Source organism: Meles meles, chromosome 7 (genome assembly GCF_922984935.1).
Source record: "Meles meles chromosome 7, mMelMel3.1 paternal haplotype, whole genome shotgun sequence".
Lineage (NCBI taxonomy): Eukaryota > Metazoa > Chordata > Mammalia > Carnivora > Mustelidae > Meles > Meles meles.
The window spans coordinates 73,298,294-73,320,456 of NC_060072.1; the positions used below are offsets into that span (position 1 = coordinate 73,298,294).

Consider the following 22,163-nt stretch of genomic DNA (forward strand, 5'->3'; position numbering starts at 1 on the left):
CAGTGAGGAGACTGTTTGCTGAAGTAAGTTGACTTTCTGTCCTGGAACTCAGAGAGGGAGGAGACAGAAGGAATTGTTTTGGTTTTGAGCTACTGAGCTAGGTGGCTTGTTTCTTTTCTTGTTGCCCATCACACTGTCATACCTATGGACATAAAAAAGGTAGTGAATATTTATTTGGTTACTTTGGTGATGTTTACTGAATGTCAGATTTCACAAAATAGCCTTCCTGCCTCCTCTCCCATCTCAGTCATGGATCCTGGGTTGGCTGCTGCCCTCATTTCTCCAGTGTTTTTTACAGAGAAGCCTATTCCTCTCCTTCTTGCAGGTGGTTATGAAGGCCCTGTCCCTTTCTCTCTCATCCTCTCTGTTCACAGCACCCCTGTTGGCCTAGTGGGTAAAGAGAAGGGGTGGACTGTACATTTTTGGCCATCAGTACTGCTGAATGGATGATGCAGAATGAGGAAAAAGGGGGCCTACGAGTTTTGAGACTGAGAGACCAATATTTGTATTTTAAACTCAGGTGATACATAAAAAAATGCGTCTGTAATTGCAACAAGGCCCTCTAGTCCATGAATTAATGTATCATAACTCAAGCACTGCACCCAACCTGCCTGTGAATTATTGGACAATACCGTCATGCCCTGTTGTGTTTTACCACCCAATAGATATGGTCCATTATCAAAGGAACGAGACTGAGACAAAGTAAAAGTTATGCAAAGCTTTATTCTATGCCAAGCATTAGAAGTCAGACTGACCGGCCAGGGCCACCTCCAAAGAGAATGACCACCCCTTGGTCTTACAGGCTAGTTTTATAGGGCACAACCACAGACCTCTACATATGTGGCTTTGGCTGATTGGATGTCTCCTACCTGTCTGCCCTTATTTTAGGTGTGTGTTTTAGCAACGGTTACCCTTCCCTGGAACCGATACCAGTAACTGCTGAGGTGTTTATTAAACAACAAAATGGCTACCTAGGCAACATGGAGTCACTCTGGCTAAGCAGACTCAGGCAAGCCCTAGGGGTTTAACAGGTTTTAAGTGGAATCAGCCCCAACACCAATTAGTACACAAAGCTACATGACTTTTGAACTCAAATGAGATTATGTCATGTGATGTATAAAGAGAATGTTGGGGTGCCTGGGTTGAGTCTGACTCTTCATATTTGCTCAGGTCTTGATCACAGGGTTGTGAGTTCAAGCCCCAGCTTGGGGTCCATGCTGGGCATTGAGCCTGCTAAAAAATAAAGGTTAAAAACAAAGCAGAATGTTGGGAGTATTTGGTACTTTTACTGGGTGGAAAATAGGATTGATTTTTCTATGATGTCTTTTGGTGTCATTTCTATATTACTTGAGCTGCAACAAGTTATGTGTGACTTTGGAGTTTCAGCTGATTGGTTGAACACCATTGTTCAGTAAATATTTATTGTTTCCCTAGGAATTACGGAAGGATAGCATGTACTGAAGAAATATGAAGCAGCAGCTTTGAAGCCTGAGCAACAGATCTCAGCAGCCCCAACCCAGCTTGGCTTAACTCAGCCTCACTGATCCAGATCAAACACTCTTGGCTCCTTGGGCTTGCTCCAGCTCTCTGATCCTTAGAATCTTCTTCAATTCCAGCTAGAATGCTGCGTCAGGCACTTCGCAGATTTGGTCACAAGTTGGTACACAAATGTCTGCTGGAGCAAGAAGTGCTTGAGTTTCCATTTGGAAGAAGAATGAGCAGTTTGGATTTAGTGGCCCTGGGACACCCAGGCCACACAGTGGGTGTTGGTGTGTACTTACTGGCTAATGAGGTAGCAAGTAATCAAGCAGGACCATCTACTGTGATCTGCTTTTTGGTGGCAAGCCTGCCTTCATTGTTGGTTGGACTGTGCTATGCGGAGTTTAGTGTCCGGGTTTCCCATTCTGGCTCAGCGTATCTCTACAGCTATGTTACTGTAGGTGAACTCTGGGCTTTCATCTCTGGTTGGAATCTCATCCTCTCCCTTGTTGCAGATGCATTCGTTGTGATCCAGTCCTGGACATTAATTTTTGACAACTTGATTTGGAACTGAGTTTCTGATTCCCAGCATGAGAGTATCTCACACCACGTTCCCCAAGTCTTTGCAGACAATCTAGGCTACTTTGCGGTGGTCTTTCTGTTGTTTCTCACAGAAATTCAAAGTCTGAATTATAGTTGGTTCTTCAGAATTTTCAAAGTGTTCACATTGGTGAAAATTTTGGTTCTCAATTTTGTCATCATCTCTGGCTTCATGAAGGGGGACCTACACAACTGGAAGCTCACAGAAGAGGACTACATACAGGCTGGACTCAATAACACTTCTCAGTTGGGCCCTCTGGGCTCTGGAGGATTTGCGCCTTTTGGCTTTCAGGGGATTCTCCATGGATCAGCTACCTGTTTCTATGCATTTATAGGTTTTGGCATTATTGTTACCAAAGTCAAAAAATTACACAATCCTGAGTGTTCCATCCCCAGGGGCATTACAATTTCACTGCTCATCTGCTTTTTTGTGTATTTTGCTGTCTCTGCTGCACTTACACTCATGGTTCCTTACTACCAGCTTTGACCTGGGAGCAAGCTTGCCTGAAGCACTTCTCCATATTGGCTGGGTCCCTGCCTACTACATTGTATCTTTTGCAATTTTCTGTAGTATTTTTGTAGGCATCTATTGGGGCTTTATTTTCCCAATACAGTGGGTGATACACTTGATGGCAGAAGATCGTCTCCTGTCCCCAGTGTTTTCTAAGATCCTTACTGCCACATACGCCTCCATCATGTTCATTATTATCTTTGTCATTATTGCAGCAATTATGGCATTCTTCTTTGGATTCGCTGATCTCATGGATCTCAGGTCAGTTGGCACACTGATACCTTATTCCCTGGTAGCTCTTTGTGTTCTCATCATCAGGTATTGGCCTGAGAGGAAGAATGAGGAAAATGAAACACAGATGCAGGAGACCACACCTTCAGCAGAGAAGCTGACTCTACAGAGACTATTTTTTCCAGGCAGCCCCACCCCCACTCCACTCTCTGACTTGGTTGTCTTGTGTTTGCTCCTTACTGCTTGCTCTGTTGCTGACTCTTCTCTGCCTGGTGCTGGCCCACTGACCAGGTCTGCTTTCTGGAGACCCAATACCAGTCACAGTGGTTGTGCTGCTTCTGGTGTTCACCACTGGAGTCACTGGGGTCATCTGGAGACAGCCACAGATCTCCACTCCCCTTCCCTTTAAGGTCCCTGCTCTGCCTCTTCTCCCACTCCTGAGCATCTTTGTGAATGTTTGCCTTATGATGCAGATGTCAGCTACCACCTGGGCCCGGTATGGTATCTGGATGTTGACTGGGTTTTTTATCTACTTGAGCTATGGGATCCAGCACAGTTTTAAGGCCCCAAACTATAGACCTTGAACTCATCACTGCAAGTACATATTTGGATTGACATCATCACACCTGAATGCAGTCTGGTCCCCCTACAAAATAATGGAAAATATTCTCAAGCACTTGGAAATCTAGGGCCTCAGTGAGATATTGGTGGGGGAACACTAATAGAGCACTGTATTTATCGTACAGTGAAGGTTGTGTCTTTGCTCTTTCTTCTTCCTCTTCTCCTTCTTCTTCTCCTCCTCTTCCTCCTACCTCTTCTTCTCCTCCTCTTTCTCTTCCCCATCCCCCTTCTCCCCTCCCCCTCCTTCTCCCCCTCTTCCTCCTTCTCCCCTTTTTCCTCCTCTCCCTTCTCCTCCTCCTCCTTCTTGTTCCCGTTCTTCTTCTCCTTTTCTTCTCCTCCTCCTCCTTCCTCCCCTCCTCCTCCTCCTTCTTCTTTCTGCTTTTTAATTGTGTCTATAGCTGCTTACTGGCTTTTACAAAATTAGTATGAAAAGAAACTTGAGGAGCTCCTGGGTGGCTCATTCAGTTAAGCATCTATCTTTGGCTCAGGTCATGATCTCAGACCCTGGGATTCAGGGTTTCTTGCTCAGTGGGGAGACTGCTTGTCCCTCTCCCTTTGCTGCTCCCCCTGTTTGTGCTCTCTTTCTCTGTCAAATAAATGAATAAAATCTTCTTAAAAAAGAAAAAAAACCTTGAAAAAGTTTTTTCCTCTTTTTTGGTTAAATATCCACTAGTGAAGGAGTTGACTCGCTGGCTCAGTCAGTAGAGCATGACAGTTGACCTCAGGCTGGTGAGTTTGAGCTCCACATTGGCTGAAGATATTATTTAAGAAAATATCCAGTAGCAGTGTTACTGGATCATATGGTAGTTCTCTTTTAAATTTTCTGAGGAACATCCATACTGTTTTCCATAATGCCTGCATCATTTGACATTCTCACCTATAGTGAGAATGAGGGTTCCCTTTTCTCCATATCTTTGCCAACACTTGTTTTTCTTGTCTTTTTTATTTTAGCTGTCCTAAGAGGTATAAAGTGATATCTGATTGCAGATCAGTTTTAATCTGATATCAGTTTTAATTCATATTTACCTGATGGATTAATGATGCTAAGCATCTTCTCATGTATCTGTTGGCCATCTGTATGTCTTCTTTGGAAAAATATTTACTCAGGTCCTCTGCCTATTTTTTAATTGGATTATTTTTTTTTCTATTGAGTTGTATATGTTCTTTATGTTTTTTGAATATTAGCTCCTTATTAATATATCATTTGCAGATATCTTCTCCCATTCCGTAGGTTGCCTTTTTTGGTCAATGGTTTCCCTTTCTGTGTGAAAGAGTTTTAGTTACATGAATTTGAAAAGACATATGGAGCCCTGTGTTTTTTTCAGCACTATTTACAATATCTAGGCTTGGAAGCAACCCTAGTATCCACTGATAGATGAAAAGATAAGGAAGAATGGGTCTTGCTATTTGAAAAACATGGAGGGACCAGGTGGGTATAATACTAATTGAACTATATCACTCAGAGAAAAATAAATGCCATATGTTTTCACTCTTATGTAGACTTCAAGAAATAAAAAAAAATAAAAAGAAGAAAGTAAAAGGAGAGACAAACAAAAAACACCCCAGACCATTAAATTCAGGGAAAAAAAATGGTGGTTGCCAAAGAGGATATGGGTAGGGGAATGGATGACTTAAATAAAGGGAATTAAGAGCACTCTAATCTTGATGAGCACTGAGAAATATGTGGAATTGTTCAATTCTATTGTACACATGAGAGTAACAAGCAACATGGTGTGTTATGTTTCATTTCAAAGAAATGAAAGAAGCTAGAAAAAGACCAAAAAATATGAAATATAGCCCCTTCACATAAGAAGCTGATATCCTAACACAAGGGTAAAGTATAGCTATAACATAAAATAGAACATGTTGTCATAAGTAATGTACAAATCATGTGTCTTGGGAATTCAGAGTGGAGGATGATCGTTTGTGGTGGGAATAGAAGTGAGTGTTGATTGTTGAAATCAGAGAAGACATTGTACAGGAATGGCATTTGAGCTGGCTCTCTTCAGGGATGAGATTTGCCACACATGTGTAGCAGGGAGAGATAAATGGTAGGCAGAGAGAACAACAAAGGAAAAGCACAGGAAAAGGAAGCTATGTTCAGAGTGCACTGAGCGGGCTATGTAGCTTGAGTCTTGGCTGTGTGAGGGGACAACAGAGCATGCACAGGTGACTGGAGCCAGAGTTTTCTCCTGGGCACAAAGCACTTTGCTTTGAACCCACCACCCATGCTAAAGATCCTGGGATTGTTTCTTCTACTTGGCCATATCTGCATTCTTGGACTTTAAAGTTTCTCTGCTATTATCTGCTTTGGTCCACCTGCTTAGAAAGCGCACAGCGGAGAGCCACGGGTCCTGGATTCCCTTCCTGTTTCCACCACTAACTAGCAATGTGGCCTTGAGGAAGCTGCTTATTTCCTTCCATGCTCTGCTTATTTATCTGTAATAGGAGAGGTCACAACTGATCATTTCTAAAGTTCTGTTTCCTTAAAAAATTCTAGGATTTCCTCTGGTTCTTTGATCTTGTTATTCTCTTAACTAGGTCTCCTTCCTACACATGATCTGAACTTGCATCCTGCCTACTTTTCACTACAACCCATAGTTGGAGCTGTAGAGGTCCAATAAATAACACCCCAATTCCTCCTCCTGTGTTTGGAACCTATTTATAATGATGACATAGAGACAGACGACTAAACCATCACCTGTAGATCTGCAGCCTACTTGGCTCGCTAATTTGTCATCCCTGCCTTTGACAGACTTCTCATCACAAGCAGTGCTGAGTGTCCCTGGCCTACCACCACAGGAGATGGACTTCTTTAATTACTTTTTCTCCTGTATGAGCAGGTTGGATTGCATATGTCCAGTAGGCAGTAGTTCTGGACAAAAAAAGAAAAGCAACAAAACATTGGAAGAACTAACTGGCTATGCTCAGTGTTATGTCTTCACTGAGTTAATCAAGGTCCCAGTGAGAGAGGGCCCTGTGGAGAGTGGCCAGGAATAGTATCCTGCTCAGTGGTGCTCAAACCTCAGGGGTCACCACGACTCCTGGAGAGCTTGTGGAGATGGATTGCTGGGTCCCTGTCCTCAGTGTTTGGAATTCAAGGGGTCTGGGTGGGGCCCAGAACTTGTACTTCTAAACAAGTTCCCAGGAGATATTGGTGCCTCTGGTCCCACTTTGAAAACCAGAGCTCCAGTTGAAGCCTCTTCATGTGTAAAGTTGAAGTGAGGGAAACAAAAGTGCCCTTTGTTCACTCACCTTCATTTAATGAAACATGCGGGTTAAAAATACTGTCGTTAGTGCTTTCTAGTGGGCAAATCATAATGAATAATTTCACAAGTATTTGTGTATCAAGTTTACAATATGTACACTTCAAATATCTTACAACTCTATATGTCAACTTTACCTCAATGAATCTGTGTGTCTTTCTTTCTTTTTTTTTTTTTTTTGTTTCTGATTATAGATCATACATAAGGAGTGTATCTTGCTCACTGCCCCAGAGCATCCAGCTTGGGGCCAGGCACATAATGAACATTTAATAAATTCATCTTAAATTGAATTGAGCTTTACACATTTCTTTGGCACAGAAAATTCTCCTTCCTTTCAGACTAGCAGTATGCTGATCCTTTAAAACTATCTTCTGAGAGACTTCCTTGGCAAACAGCATGTCTCCCCATCCAGAGCTGTCTGTACCCAGCATCTAGAGCTATACCCAGGTGCCTATATTTTTGCCTTTGTGTGGCTATGCCTGAGTTATGGTAACTGTCCTGTCTGTTCCATCCCTGTGGAGTCTTGCTTAGGAAAAGAAGTAAGTTCTATATTTCCTCTGGATCCAACAGTAAGAACAGTGTTGTTCATTCAAAGAGCAACAGGGAAAATACAGCTCTGAGGCAGGAGAATTCCTGACATGACATCCTTTGGTCCTGCTCCATCTCTTCCCATGGGATGTGGGGAGGGGCTAGAAGGAGTGAAATTGATAGAAGACCCAACCAGTTCTACCTGACTCCAGGGAATCCCTGAGGGTGAGACGGGCTCCAGTGTGGGCACAACACTGGCATTCTTCTTGATCCAGTCACTTTTATAACTATACAGGAGGGCCAGTGTTTTTCTATTGTCTTTATGCATGGGGCTTGCCCCGGGAGGGAAGATACTTTCTTACTTGCTGAATTTCTCATCTTCCCAAAGGATGCAGGTGTCTGCAGGAAAGCCTGCCAGAGGCAAGATTACCCATATACTTACCTATTCCTTTAGGTGGTTCTTTGGCGGACTGGTGCAAAAACCTTGTGAGAATATCTATGATTCTTTGGGGAGAGAGAATTGACACTGTGCATGAAGAGAAAAATGGATTGCAATAGGAGGAATTCAGAACTAGATATACATTAAGACATCATTACTTTGGAAGAGGAGGTCTGAGTATAAACTGAGAAAGAGGTATTGGCCAAGAGACACTTTCTGGAGGAGGCTGACTATGGAGCAATTTGGGAAATAAAAGCCAGGGGAGTTGGAAAAGAAATGGGACAGTAATTCTGGCTACATGGACCTTTAGGAGTCATGAAATGTGGGGCGCTTGGGTGGCACAGTCGTTAAATGTCTGCCTTTGACTCAGGTCATGATCCTGGGGTCCTGGGATGGAGTTCTACATCAGGCTCCCTTCTCAGTGGGAGGCCTGCTTCTCCCTCTCCCACTTACCCTGCTTGTGTTCCCTCTCTCACTGTGTCTCTCTCTGCTGTTAAATAAATAGAAGGTTAAAAAAAAAAGAGTCATGAAAGATGAGAGTTTTGTGATGGATATGTTTTCACATTTGAAGGGATTTATGAGCCAGGTTTGTATTGTGTGTTGTGCTATGGAGAGCTTCCTGAATCAGGAAGGGACGAGACATGATTCTCCCAGCTATCTGAAGGATAGACAGACAGAAGGGTGGGGACAGTTAGACCCCTATTGGGAGACAGTTGTAGCACCTGCTACAGTCATCTAGATACTGCTCTTCAAAGTGTGGTCCATGGACCAGCAGTCAGGGTGTCACCTGGGATTTTGTAGAAATTCAGATTGTCAGGCCCCAGCGCAGAAGTGCTGAATCAGAATCCCTATTTTTAACAGGCTCCCAGGTGATTTGTATGGTCTTTCAGATTTGAGAAGCACTGATCTGAGATGATCGATGATAGGTATCTGGCCTCGGACGAGCACTACGGAAGGTGTGAAAACTTTGGAATTGGGAACACAAAAGGAGGGGCTTGGGCTGGAGAAGTTGAATTTAGGGATGAGGGAGAAGTGTGGTATCTGACTTCCCTCCTATCTCCAGCCCTCCCATGGCAGTCACCATGCCAGGGTTTAGCAGTCTGCCTGCTGCGGGCCTGCAGAGCCGTCTCTCGAGTCTGCCTGGTCCTCAGGGGCCCTCTAGGGCAAGCATTGGGTGAGTGGAGACTGCTGCCAATTCTGTTTCCCCTCCTTCATATGATGGCCTGAAAGGGACTAGGAAGGTTATATTTGTCATGCACCACCTCAGGACTGTACTGTCCCCTAGTCAAATGGGTGATAACTTGAGGAGGCTATGGAGTTTGGGAGGATTGAATTAGGAGTTCTTAACTATCTGTCCTGGAAATTAGGATACTTCCATCTTTCAAATGCTTTCAGGAGAGACAAGATGTCTACCTAAGGGCTTATACTCTGGTAGAGACCAAATTAATGCTTTTTAAAAGGATCTTTTGATGATTTTTGGTGGGTTAATAACAAACTACATGCGACCTATAATTCCAGAGACCCGTACTGATGGACAGTGGAACAATGTTATCAGGTGGGCATTTGGGAATTTTTTTATGCTTTTGAGGATTTGTGTAGCTCATCCCCTATAAGAATAGGTGATAAAAGAAGCCAATATTAAAGGAAAATAGATGGAGATTGATATAAGGAAGACTTTTCTGAGATGAGAGGGTGACAGAAAAGATGGAAGGAGGGCACAGGCTCTGTGGCTGTGTGCATGGCTGTCTCACTTGGGTGTGGAATGCTTCCGATGGACTCCTGCCTAGAAACAAGGAAATGTACACAATGAATTCTCAAAATATTTGTTATCCCATGAATTCTCCAGTTAACTTCTTAAATGAGAGGATGCGGTGGATGTGTGGTGTAGGTAGGTGGTGAGGCATGGGGATGATGAATGACAGAAGAAAAAACACAATCTTATTAGAGCACTGAAAGCTACTATCAGTTCTCCTAAATCTCCTAAAGAACATATTGAACACTAGGACTCAAACAGAGTTTTAAGCTTACAGGTGCTTCCTCTCTCCATGTATTTAACTTGTGTCATAGGAGATTTTAAAACCTCCTAAGGGAAAGGAACATCTCTCTCATGCATTACTTCCTTCTATGTCCACAATCCCACAGTGATGATGATGATTATATAGCTACCATTTGTGAGTACTCCAGGCACTTTACATAATCACCTATTTCATACAAAGTTGAATGAAGTGAGTGTCATTGTGTTCATTTTACAAAAGTGAAACTAAGGCTCAGAGAGGTTCAGTAATTTGTGCAGAGTGAGTAGTGAAGCTTGGATTTGTACCACGTTTGAGCAGAGTCTTGTACCTGTAACCCCTGAGCTATACTCTGCATGGAGTAGTGGCTACGAAAGGATTAGGGGATCATTGAAACTTGATGGCATAGAGGTAATTGAAAGACAGTGGATAATTCCCAATAGTGAACAATGAGAAAACAATTTCTATGTGTTTTGGGGCATGTGGTTCAGAGATACATTTAGTGACACATACAGCTCATAGTCAGACAATATCTCCTGGACCCCACCCTGTAGTCAGGAGCCTGGAAAGGGTTCGAGGCCAGGGATATATAGTCATAAAGTTACTCATTGAAAGTCATATGTGTGCACCAAATGTATGGACATTTGTGTTTGAAATTTGAGTGGAAATACGCATCAAGGAGTGGGGTATTTTCCTCTCAGTATGTCTACAAACACAGGCATTTTTTAAAAAGACCTTTTAGGTATGATGTGTGATATGTGTGTGTGTGTGTGTGTGTGTGCGTGTGCGCGTGTGTGTACGCATGCACGCACCCGCAGGAACACAAACCCTAAAGGTTTCAACCAGCACTAGGAAAGGAGGAGTCTTCCACTCTGGTCATGGTTGGTGTGTTTCTTCCAAACTTTGATATTTATTTTTCATCACCTCTCAAGGAAACCCTAATGAGTTTCTTTCTAGGAAGTTCATGGCTAAGATGCTGGGCTGCCGTGGAGCCCTATCCATCTGCTACAGTCAGAAGAGGTTCAGAGAGAAAGAGCAACAGCAGCCTCAAGGAAACCCCTCCTGTGTTTTACCCTCTAACCTCATACACAGCTACAGTTACAGGCACACCCCCCACATCAACACCTCATCTCCCCTAGAAGACCCTCAGGGAAGGTCCTCAGAGAAGCCCTTGTATTTACCTCTTCCCTTCCCTTGGAGCCACCCCAGGAAGAGGAGAATCAAAATTTGTACTAATTAAGGAATCTGGAGTGGAGATTGTGAGAAGCTGGTCATTCATGGAACTAATTTCATAAAATCCAGTGAGCTCTGACAGAAACAACGATGGTAAGAAGAGTTGAATGTCTCTGTTTCCTTCTGTAGAAAACCTGAAGCGAAGGTTCTGGAAGCAGGAGGCAGGACCCGCAGGTGGTTTGAAGGCAGAACAGCCCAGGAAGCCCCTTCTCCACTTGCCAGTGCCAGTTCTTGGGAGACAGTTTTGTGAGGGATTTTTTTTTTATTAATTTATTTTTTTCAGCGTAACAGTACTCATTGTTTTTGCACAACACCCAGTGCTCCATGCAATACGTGCCCTCCCTATTACCCACCACCTGTTCCCCCAACCTCCAACCCCCAACCCTTCAAAACCCTCAGGTTGTTTTTCAGAGTCCATAGTCTCTTATGGTTCGCCTCCCCTTCCAATTTTTTTTTTTTAATAAACATATAATGTATTTTTATCCCCAGGGGTACAGGTCTGTGAATCGCCAGGTTTACACACTTCACAGCACTCATGATAGCACATACCCTCTCCAATGTCCATAACCTCTTCCTCCTCTCCTGACCCCACCTCTCCCCAACAACCCTCAGTTTGTTTTGTGAGATTAAGAGTGATTTATGGTTTGTCTCCCTCCCAATCCCATCTTGTTTCATTTATTCTTCTCCTATCCCCTTAACCCCCCATGTTGCATCTCCATGTACTCATATCAGGGAGATCATATGATAGTTGTCTTTCTCCGATTGACTTATTTCACTAAGCATGATACCCTCTAGTTCCATCCACGTCGTCGCAAATGGCAAGATTTCATTTCTTTTGATGGCTGCATAGTATTCCATTGTGTATATATACCACCTCTTCTTTATCCATTCATCTGTTGATGGACTTCTAGGTTCTTTCCATAGTTAGGCTATTGTAGACATTGCTGCTATAAACATTCGGGTACACGTGCCCCTTCGGATCACTGCGTTTGTATCTTTAGGGTAAATACCCAGTAGTGCAATTGCTGGGTCATAGGGTAGTTCTATTTTCAACATTTTGAGGAACCTCCATGCTGTTTTCCAGAGTGGTTGCACCAGCTTGTATTCCCACCAACAGTGTAAGAGGGTTCCCCTTTCTCTGCATCCTCGCCAGCATCTGTCATTTCCTGACTTGTTAATTTTAGCCATTCTGACTGGTGTGAGGTGATATCTCATTGTGGTTTTGATTTGTATTTCCCTGATGTGGAGTGATGTGGAGCACATTTTCATGTGTCTGTTGGCCATCTGGATGTCTTCTTTGCAGAAATGTCTGTTCATGTCCTCTGCCCATTTCTTGATTGGATTGTTTGTTCTTTGGGTGTTGAGTTTGCTAAGTTCCTTGTAAATTTTGGATACTAGCCCTTTATCTGATATGTCATTTGCAAATATCTTCTCCAGTTCTGTCAGTTGTCTTTTGGTTTTGTTAACTGTTTCCTTTGCTGTGCAAAAGCTTTTGATTTTGATGAAATCCCAATAGTTCATTTTTGCCCTTGTTTCCCTTGCCTTTGGCGATGTTCCTAGGAAGATGTTGCTGCGGCTGAGGTCGAAGAGGTTGCTGCCTGCGTTCTCCTCAAGGATTTTGATGGATTCCTTTCTCACATTGAGGTCCTTCATCTATTTGGAGTCTATTTTCATGTGTGGTGTAAGGAAGTGGTCCAATTTCATTTTTCTGCATGTGGCTGTCCAATTTTCCCAGCACCATTTATTGAAGAGGCTGTCTTTTTTCCATTGGACATTCTTTCCTGCTTTGTTGAAGATTAGTTGACCATAGAGTTGAGGGTCTATTTCTGGGCTCTCTATTCTGTTCCATTGATCTATGTGTCTGTTTTTGTGCCAGTACCATGCTGTCTTGATGATGACAGCTTTGTAATAGAGCTTGAAGTCCGGAATTGTGATGCCACCCACTTTGGCTTTCTTTTTCAATATTCCTTTGGCTATTCGAGGTCTTTTCTGGTTCCACATAAATTTTAGGATTATTTGTTCCATTTCTTTGAAAAAAATGGATGGTATTTTGATAGGGATTGCATTAAATGTGTAGATTGCTTTAGGTAACATAGACATTTTCACAATATTTATTCTTCCAATCCAGGAGCATGGAACATTTTCCATTTCTTTGTGTCTTCCTCAATTTCTTTCATGAGTACTTTATAGTTTTCTGCTTATAGATTCTTAGCCTCTTTGGTTAGGTTTATTCTTAGGTATCTTATAGTTTTGGGTGCAATTGTAAATGGGATTGACTCCTTAATTTCTCTTTCTTCTGTCTTGTTGTTGATGTACAGAAATGCAACTGATTTCTGTGCATTGATTTTATATCCTGACACTTTACTGAATTCCTGTACAAGTTCTAGCAGTTTTGGAGTGGAGTCTTTTGGGTTTTCCACATATAGTATCATACCATCTGTGAAGAGTGATAGTTTGACTTCTTTGCTGATTTGGATGCCTTTAATTTCTTTCTGTTGTCTGATTGCTGAGGCTAGGACTTCTAGTACTATGTTGAATAGCAGTGGTGATAATGGACATCCCTGCCGTGTTCCTGACCTTAGTGGAAAAGCTTTCAGTTTTTCTCCATTGAGAATGATAGTTGCAGTGGGTTTTTCATAGATGGCTTTGATAATATTGAGGTATGTGTCCTCTATCCCTACACTTTGAAGAGTTTTGATCAGGAAGGGATGCTGTACTTTGTCAAATGCTTTTTCAGCATCTCTTGAGAGTATCATATGGTTCTTGTTCTTTCTTTTAATAATGTGTTCTATCACATTGATTGATTTGCAGATGTTGAACCAATCCTGCAGCCCTGGAATAAATCCCACTTGATCGTGGTGAATAATCCTTTTAATGTACTGTTGAATCCTATTGGCTAGTATTTTGGCGAGAATTTTTGCATCTGTGTTCATCAAGGATATTGGTCTGTAGTTCTCTTTTTTGGTGGGATCCTTGTCTGGTTTTGGGATCAAGGTGATGCTGGCCTCATAAAATGAGTTTGGAAGTTTTCCTTCCATTTCTATTTTTTGGAACAGTTTCAGGAGAATAGGAATTAGTTCTTCTTTAAATCTTTGGTAGAATTCCCCTGGGAAGCCGTCTGGCCCTGGGCTTTTGTTTGTTTGGAGATTTTTGATGACTGTTTCAATCTCCTTACTGGTTATGGGCCTGTTCAGGTTTTCTATTTCTTCCTGGTTCCTTTGTGGTAGTTTATATGTCTCTAGGAATGCATCCATTTCTTCCAGATTGTCCAATTTGATGGCGTAGAGTTGCCCATAGTATGTTCTTATAATTGTCTATATTTCTTTGGTGTTAGTTGTGATCTCTCCTCTTTCATTCATGATTTTATTTATTTGGGTCCTGTCTCTTTTCTTTTGGATGAGTCTGGCCAGGGGTTTATCAATCTTATTGATTCTTTCAAAGAACCAGCTCCTAGTTTCATTGATTTTTTTTGGTTTCTATTTCATTGATTTCTGCTCTGATCTTTATGATTTCTCTTCTCCTGCTGGGTTTAGGGTTTCTTTCTTGTTCTTTTTCCAGCTCCTTTACGTGTAGGGTTAGGTTGTGTACTTGAGACCTTTCTTGTTTCTTGAGAAAGGCTTGTACCTCTATATATTTTCCTCTCAGGACTGACTTTGCTGTGTCCCACAGATTTTGAACCGTTATGTTTTCATTATCATTTGTTTCCATGAATTTTTTCAATTCTTCTTTAATTTCCTGGTTGACCCATTCATTCTTTAGAAGGATGCTGTTTAGTCTCCATGTATTTGGGTTCTTTCCAGTTTTCCTCTTGTGATTGAGTTCTAGCTTCAGAGCATTGTGGTCTGAAAATATGCAGGGAATAATCCTAATCTTTTGATACCGGTTGAGACCTGATTTGTGACCCAGGATGTGATCTATTCTGGAGAAGGTTCCATGTGCACTAGAGAAGAATGTGTATTCTGTTGCTTTGGGATGAAATGTTGTGAATATATCTGTGATGTCCATCTGGTCCAGTGTGTCATTTAAGGCCTTTATTTCCTTGTTGATCTTTTTCTTGGATGATCTGTCCATTTCAGTGATGGGAATGTTAAAGTCCCCTACTATTATTGTATTATTATTGATGTGTTTCTTTGATTTTGTTATTAATTGGTTGATATAGTTGGCTGCTCCCATGTTAGGGGCATAGATATTTAAAATTGTTAGATCCTCTTGTTAGACAGACTCTTTGAGTAGGATATAGTGTCATTCCTCATCTCTTATAGTCTTTGGCTTAAAATCTAATTGATCTGATATAAGGATTGCCACCCCAGCTTTTTTCTGATGCCCATTAGCATGGTAAATTGTTTTCCACCCCCTCACTTTAAATCTGGAGGTGTCTTCGTGTCTAAAATGAGTTTCTTGTAGGCAACATACTGATGGGTTTTGTTTTTTTATCCATTCTGAAACCCTGTGTCTTTTGATTGGGGCATTTAGCCCATTAACATTCAGGGTAACTATTGAGAGATATGAATTTAGTGCCATTATTAGTCTGTAAGGTGACTGTTACTGTATATTGTATCTGTTCCTTTCTGATCTACTACTTTTAGGCTCTCTCTTTGCTTAGAGGACCCCTTTCAATATTTCCTGTAGAGCTGGTTTGGTGTTTGCAAATTCTTTCAGTTTTTGTTTGTCCTGGAAGCTTTTGATCTCTCCTTCTATTTTCAATGATAGCCTAGCTGGATAGAGTATTCTTGGCTGCATGTTTTTCTCATTTAGTGCTCTGAATATATCATGCCAGCTCTTCCTGGCCTGCCAGGTCTCTGTGGATAAGTCTGCTGCCAATCTAATATTTTTACCATTGTATGTTACAGACTTCTTTTCCCGGGCTGCTTTCAGGATTTTCTCTTTGTCACTAAGACTTGTAAATTTTACTATTAGGTGACGGGGTGTGGACCTATTCTTGTTGACTTTGAGGGGGGTTCTCTGCATCTCCTGGATTTTGATGCTTGTTCCCTTTGCCATATTAGGGAAATTCTCTCCAGTAATTCTCTCCAATAGACCTCCTGCTCCCCTCTCTCTTTCTTCTTCTTCTGGAATCCCAATTATTCTAATGTTGTTTCATCTTATAGTGTCACTTATCTCTCGAATTCTCCCTTCGTGGTCCAGTAGCTGTTTGTCCCTCTTTTGCTTGGCTTCTTTATTCTCTGTCATTTGGTCTTCTATATCACTAATTCTTTCTTCTGCCTCATTTATCCTAGCAGTGAGAGCCTCCATTTTTGATTGCACCTCATTAATAGCTTTTTTGATTTCTACTTGGTTAGATTTTAGTTCTTTAATTTCTCCAGAAAGGGCTTTTATATCTCCAGAGAGGGTTTCTCTAATATCTTCCATGCCTTTTTCGAGCCCGGCTAGAACCTTCAGAATCGTCATTCTGAACTCTTGATCTGACATATTACCAATGTCTGTGTTGATTAGGTCCCTAGCCTTCGGTACTGCCTCTTGTTCTTTTGTTTGTGGTGATTTTTTCTGCCTTGTCATTTTGTCCAGATAAGAGGATATAAAGGATCAAATAAAATACTAAAAGGGTGGCAAAGACCCCAGAAAAATGCTCTGTAACCAAATCAGAAGAGACCCCGAATTGTGGGGGGGAGAAAAGGATAAAAAGAGGTTCAGAAAAAAAAAAGAAAAAAATTTAAAAAATAAAACAAATAAAGAAAAAATATAAAAAAAGAAAGAAACAATATATATATTTAGATAAACTAGTCAAAAAACGTTAAAAAAGAAAAGGGTAAAAGTTTTAAAAAATTTAGCAGAAGAAGAAAAAAGAAAGAAAAAAAAATTGAAATAAGAAAAAAAAATTGAATTAACTGCAAGACTAAAGAATCATGGGGAGAAAGCCATGAGTTCCGTGCTTTGCTTTCTCCTCCTCTGGAATTCCGCTGCTGTCTTAGGAATTGAACCTGCTTTCCTTGATAGATGAACTTCGTCCTGGCTGGATATTTTGTTGATCTTCTGGGAGAGGGGCCTGTTGTAGTGACTCTCAAGTGTCTTTGCCCGAGGCGGGATTGCACCGCCCTTACCGGGGCCGGACTAAGTAATCCGCTGGGGTTCGCTTTTGGGAGCTTCTGTTCCCTGAACGCTTTCTGTAATGTTCTGGAGGACAGGAATGAAAATGGCGGCCTCCTAGTCTCCGGCCCAGAGGAGCTGAGAGCCCGGGGCCCCACTCCTCAGTGCGCCCCCAGAGGACAGCACCCAATCACTCCCATATCCCCAGCCTCTAGCCGCGCTCCGAGCTTACCCAGCCCGCGACCAGTTCAAGGTAACCCTGAGCTGAGAGTTCAGTCCTCGGCTCTGTCTCTGTAGCCGGCTTCCCTGTTCTAACAGCTGTGAGCTCTGCGACACTCCGACACCCCCGATCCTTCTGTGACCCTGCGGGACTTGTGAGGGATTTTTATGACAAACTTTACTTTACATTTGACACTCTTGTCCAGAGAAGGAGGAAATACAGATAATTATTGATACAGAGTATCAGAAGATCTAGGAAAATTAACTATGGAGATGGAAGGAGGAGGGAGTTCTCCTTTTCCCCAGGTAAGCAAATTAATTAAGTTAATTTGTGTAGTATGTGCTTTTCTGTGCTTTGGTCTCTTCTCAGCAATGAGATTAAGAAATCCTTTCATGCCCTTCAACAGACTAATGGATAAAGAAGATGTGGTCCATATATACAATGGAGTATTATGCCTCCATCAGAAAGGATGAACACTTACTTTTGTAGCAACATGGATGGGACTGGAGGAGATTATGCTGAGTGAAATAAGTCAAGCAGAGAAAGTCAATTATCATATGGTTTCACCTACTTGTAGAGCATAAGGAATAACAGGGAGGACATTGGGTGAAGGAGAGGAGAAGCAGTTGGGGGAAATGGGAGGGGGAGAAGAACCATGAGAGACTGGACTCTGAGAAATGAACTGAAGGGTTTGGAGGGGAGGGGGCTGTGGGGTTGAGAGGGCCTGGTGGTGGTTATTAAGGAGGGCACGTATTGCATGGAGCATTGAGTGTGGTGCACAAACAATGAATCTTGGAACATTGAAAAAATAAACTAAAATAACAACAACAACAAAAAAGAACTCAGTGGGGGGAAAGAGGAGATCAGAGACATACAGATAGAGCTATAATGGGTGCTTTCTCCCATTTGAACCATTGTCTGTTCAATAAGATCAGGTGAAGTGGAGAGAAATGGACCCTGAGTTGGGACCCATGTCATGGCACCTGTCTTCTGTATTCAAAGCCTCCAGAGTCTACAGCCTTCTCTTAAATTTCCCTGGTTCTTGCATTTTACTCTCTCATGAGGAACAGAAGTTTGATATTTCACGATGCCCAAAGTCAAGAAATCCTTCCCAGTAACAGTGTCTTTCCTTGGAATTCTGTCCTCGCAATCTCTGACTACTGAAATCCTATACAATCATCAAGGTGCACTATAAAAGTGACCTCTGCCTACGTCTCCCTGGGTTATCTGCCTCTGAAGAAATTGATTTCATTTGATATCTTCTAATCCTTTGTGTCACTCTCACCATAGCTGTCTCTCTGCACTGTGTTCAACTGTAGTTACCCTGTGTCTTCTCTTTCTCCCTCACTCACCTGTAAGCTTCTGGTGTGGGGAGACTATGCCCTGTATATTTTTATATTCTTTCCACTGTCCTTAATACAGAGCTAAAGAAGTGCTAAATAGCATTCATGTGTTGTATTAAATAGAGGGAAAGAGCCCATGAAGAGAGATGCAGAAGGAGAGGTATTATGAATACTGATGAAGGATAATTATTGTGATTGTAGGTCTGCACATGATACTTTCAGATATGGATCATCTTATTAGGAATTGTTGATCCCCCAGTAGATTTATTCCATATAACATATCCATTGTTCATTCTTCCTCTCATTCAAATATAGAGCTTTTCCAAGAAGGTAACAGACAATAAGCAAGAAAACAAATGTTCAGTAATTCGAGAGTGTGAGGAACCCCAGAAGGATATAAACAGGGTCTTGTGATCAAGAATAACAGGGAGTTTTGTTTAGATAGGGAAGCTAGGAATGGCTTTTATGTCACTGTCATGTATTTACCCTACTACGTTTATGAGTCAATTCAATTTCTAACTTGAAGAACAATTACAATAAAATCAGGAGAATATAAGTGTTCCTACAAGGGTGTGTGTTTGTCAACCCAAACTTAGGATTGGTTCCTCTTTGGTCCAGTTTCCAACATCTCCCCTGCCTTGGGAAGAGGGGAAGTCAGGGCCCTCCCCTTGCCTCAGGATGGACCCAGACCCCTCTTCTCCAGCCTGCAAGCAAAACAGGGGTTGAGACCTTTGATCTTGCTAGAGACTTGGAGACAGATCAAGGCAGAGACCTTTGAAATAATATCCCAGGATATGAGGAGCTGGGGAAGAGATGAAGACAAAAGTTCACAAAGAGAGAGGCTAATTGCTGTCACACAGACTCCCTCTCACCTCCCACCTCAGTCTTAGTGGGTTCTGGGCTCTATACTTCTTGGAGGAACTGCTCAGAGTTTTAGGGCTTTTGGGGAGGGGGAAGATACCCCTAGTGCCTTAAGAGAAAATCTCCAGCCCGCAGTCATTCCTGGATCCCAGCTCAAGGCTGAAAACAACCCAGACGGTGAGGAGCAGGCTGTCCCCCAGAATCCCAGCAGCCTCAGCTAGTTCGTTCATTACCAGGGTCTTCCTTTGACTACTTTCCTGTCCCCCCTTCCTGGCACAAGTTGGTAGCATTAGTTTCTTGCTCTCGCAGAGCAGGGCAAAGTCTTGAGAATGAGTAACAGGAATCTGAAACTGGTACCTGGAGCTTTTACACCCACTAATGCTTTCCTGAGCCTGCTTTCTCTTGGGATAACAAGTTTGGGTTATACATACTGTAAGTATATTAAGAAAGATTAGTTAATCATCATATGAGCTAGGGATATTGTCTAAACCTTAGAGACCACTATGTTGACTCTAGGAACCCAAGAGACTTAAAGATGTCACCTAAGATTCTGCCAGAATGGGGGCATTCAGGCTGGTGTGCAAGGTGAGGGGTCTGAGATCTGGAAGCCCTGACTGAAGAGAGGGTGTGTCAGGTTGGTGGGGTAGGGCACAGTGGCTGGACTCTTGGGGGGTGGGTGTCCTGGTGTCCTGAGCTGGGTGGAGGAGGGTGGAGGAGGGCACCCCTCAGCCTAGGGAGGATCAGGCTCAGGCCTTGTCTTAGAACACATTCTCTCCAGGTGGCCCAGAGGGGAAGGGAAGAGAATGGGGAGGAGCCATTTCAGACCAGTCCAGCCTCATTCCTTCCCCTCACCCTCCCTTACCAACCTAAGCCCAGCTCCTCAATGGACCATTTCACACTTAACTACACACCTGCTGTGTGCACAGAGCTCCAAAGTGTTCTCTGGCCATTCACAACCTGGTAAACAAGTACTGCCTTCCCTTTGCAGGCCAGGCAGATATTCAAGACTCCTCATCACCTGGATTGACCCTCAGGTCCAGAAGGCTCCTCTGAAGCCTGGGATCTGACACCTAGGTATTTGGGACAAGCACGGAGAAGCTGAAGAAGTAGGGAGAAGGGGAAGGTTGGGAGAGAGCCCCACAATGTTCCCGGACAGTAGGATTACTTACAGCAACAAGAAGGATTAAAGTGGAAGGAGAAGAAGAACTTCCCAGGAGCAGACAGCACTGCTTGTTTTCTGAAGCAGAAATTCTGGGTCTGATATGAGGAGGACAGCATGAAAGGGACCCACAGAGGGAGATCCTCTCCCAAGTAGTGCTGGGTTTCAGCAAGATGTGCCGGGGGTGGGGGGTGGGGAGAGAGGGAGACTGCATAGGGCAAACAGGCAGAAAATGAGGTGAGACTCTGGGAGCAATCTTTGGCTTCCACATGGAGACTGGAGTCCTGTCACACACACCCAGGGTCTTTTCTAACCACGCGCCCTCTGCTGGGCTCTCAGCTGTCACTGCTCTGCAGGGAGAAAAGACTCACAGGCTGTGCAGAGTCCTTTCTCTTCTGCAAACCTGTGCTGGGAGTGAGGGAGAGTCTAGCTTCAGCTGTAGTGGAGGCCGGGATGGTGGGATGACCAGATGGGAAACAGTCCCCATTTGCCTCTGTCCTCTCCTGAGACAGAGTGGGCTTGGGGTGACCAGGTCATCAGGCCATCCTGAGATCCCAGGGCTGCCAAAGTCCCTTCCAAACTGGGGCAGAGCAGTGCAGAGCTGTGGGCTGACCAAGCCCTGCTCCCTCTAGGGCACTCAGGAGGGGGCGGGGCTCACCATGGTGGGTGAGATTTCCCCAGGTAGGACTGAAGGTTTCCTCTGGACACCATCTTCCTTTGCACATCAGTCCATCACTCTGCTGATGGGGAAATGTTTCTTCAGCTCGGCACGTGACCTGGTCTGCCTGCAGAAAGGCGGCGGTGGGGAGGCAGGCAGAGAGCAGGAGGAGAAGGGAACAAATGTCCTTCCTTTCGTTGGGCTCTGAGCCCTGCTCTACTCCCTAGATTCTGAAGGATGGGAGAGGAGTGAAAGCAGATGTGGAAATGACTTGAAATGGGGCAAAATGGTAGGATACAGCTGGGTGGAGAAATGGAGGTAATGGGAAGGTGGAGCCCAGTGGGAGGTGGAGTGTCTGGGGAAGTGAGCCGGGGGTGGGGGGGAAGGGAGGCAGGCTGAGTAGGGTGAAAAGTTGTCCAGGTGGGAAGGGACAGAGTGGGAGGTGGACAGGGGAGGGGTCAGAGGGAAGAGGGTGGAGAGAGAGGGGAGGTGGAGACTCCAGGATGGGAAATGGCAGATGGAAACTCAGAGATGGTCAGGGCGACCAGTTGTCTGGAAGGAGGACTGGGAGAGGATCCCACTGGGAGGGGGGAAGCAGACAGCAGTTGCCCAGCAGTCAGAGCCTTGGAGGATGTAGGTAATAAGGCTGTGGCGGGAAAACCAAGGGTCTTTGTGGGTCCTTGGAGGGTTCCAAGAAGGTGAGGTAAAACCTCAGAACCACTTCCCACTTATTCTGAGAACTGACTCTGGAGGTGAAGTGAGGAGGCCACTTGAGCAGCAGGGGTAGGGGTGAGATCTCTGCTCCCCTTTAGTCTCAGGCTTATCTGGGTGGAGCTGGGCTGGGCTGCTTCCAGCTCTGAGCACAAAATCTAGCAGGGTTTCCTCTGAGTGATGGTTTAGTGTTCGTGGGGTGATGCAATCTCTCTCGACTGCTTAGCACAGCAAGCCTTGTCCTAT

The 22,163-nt window shown here is 43.6% G+C and overlaps 1 pseudogene; it reads left to right on the forward strand.

The window, feature by feature from the left end:
- The first annotated feature begins 249 nt into the window (after positions 1 to 249).
- On the forward strand, positions 250 to 3,405 carry LOC123946364 (annotated as a pseudogene).
- Positions 3,406 to 22,163: the final 18,758 nt, after the last annotated feature.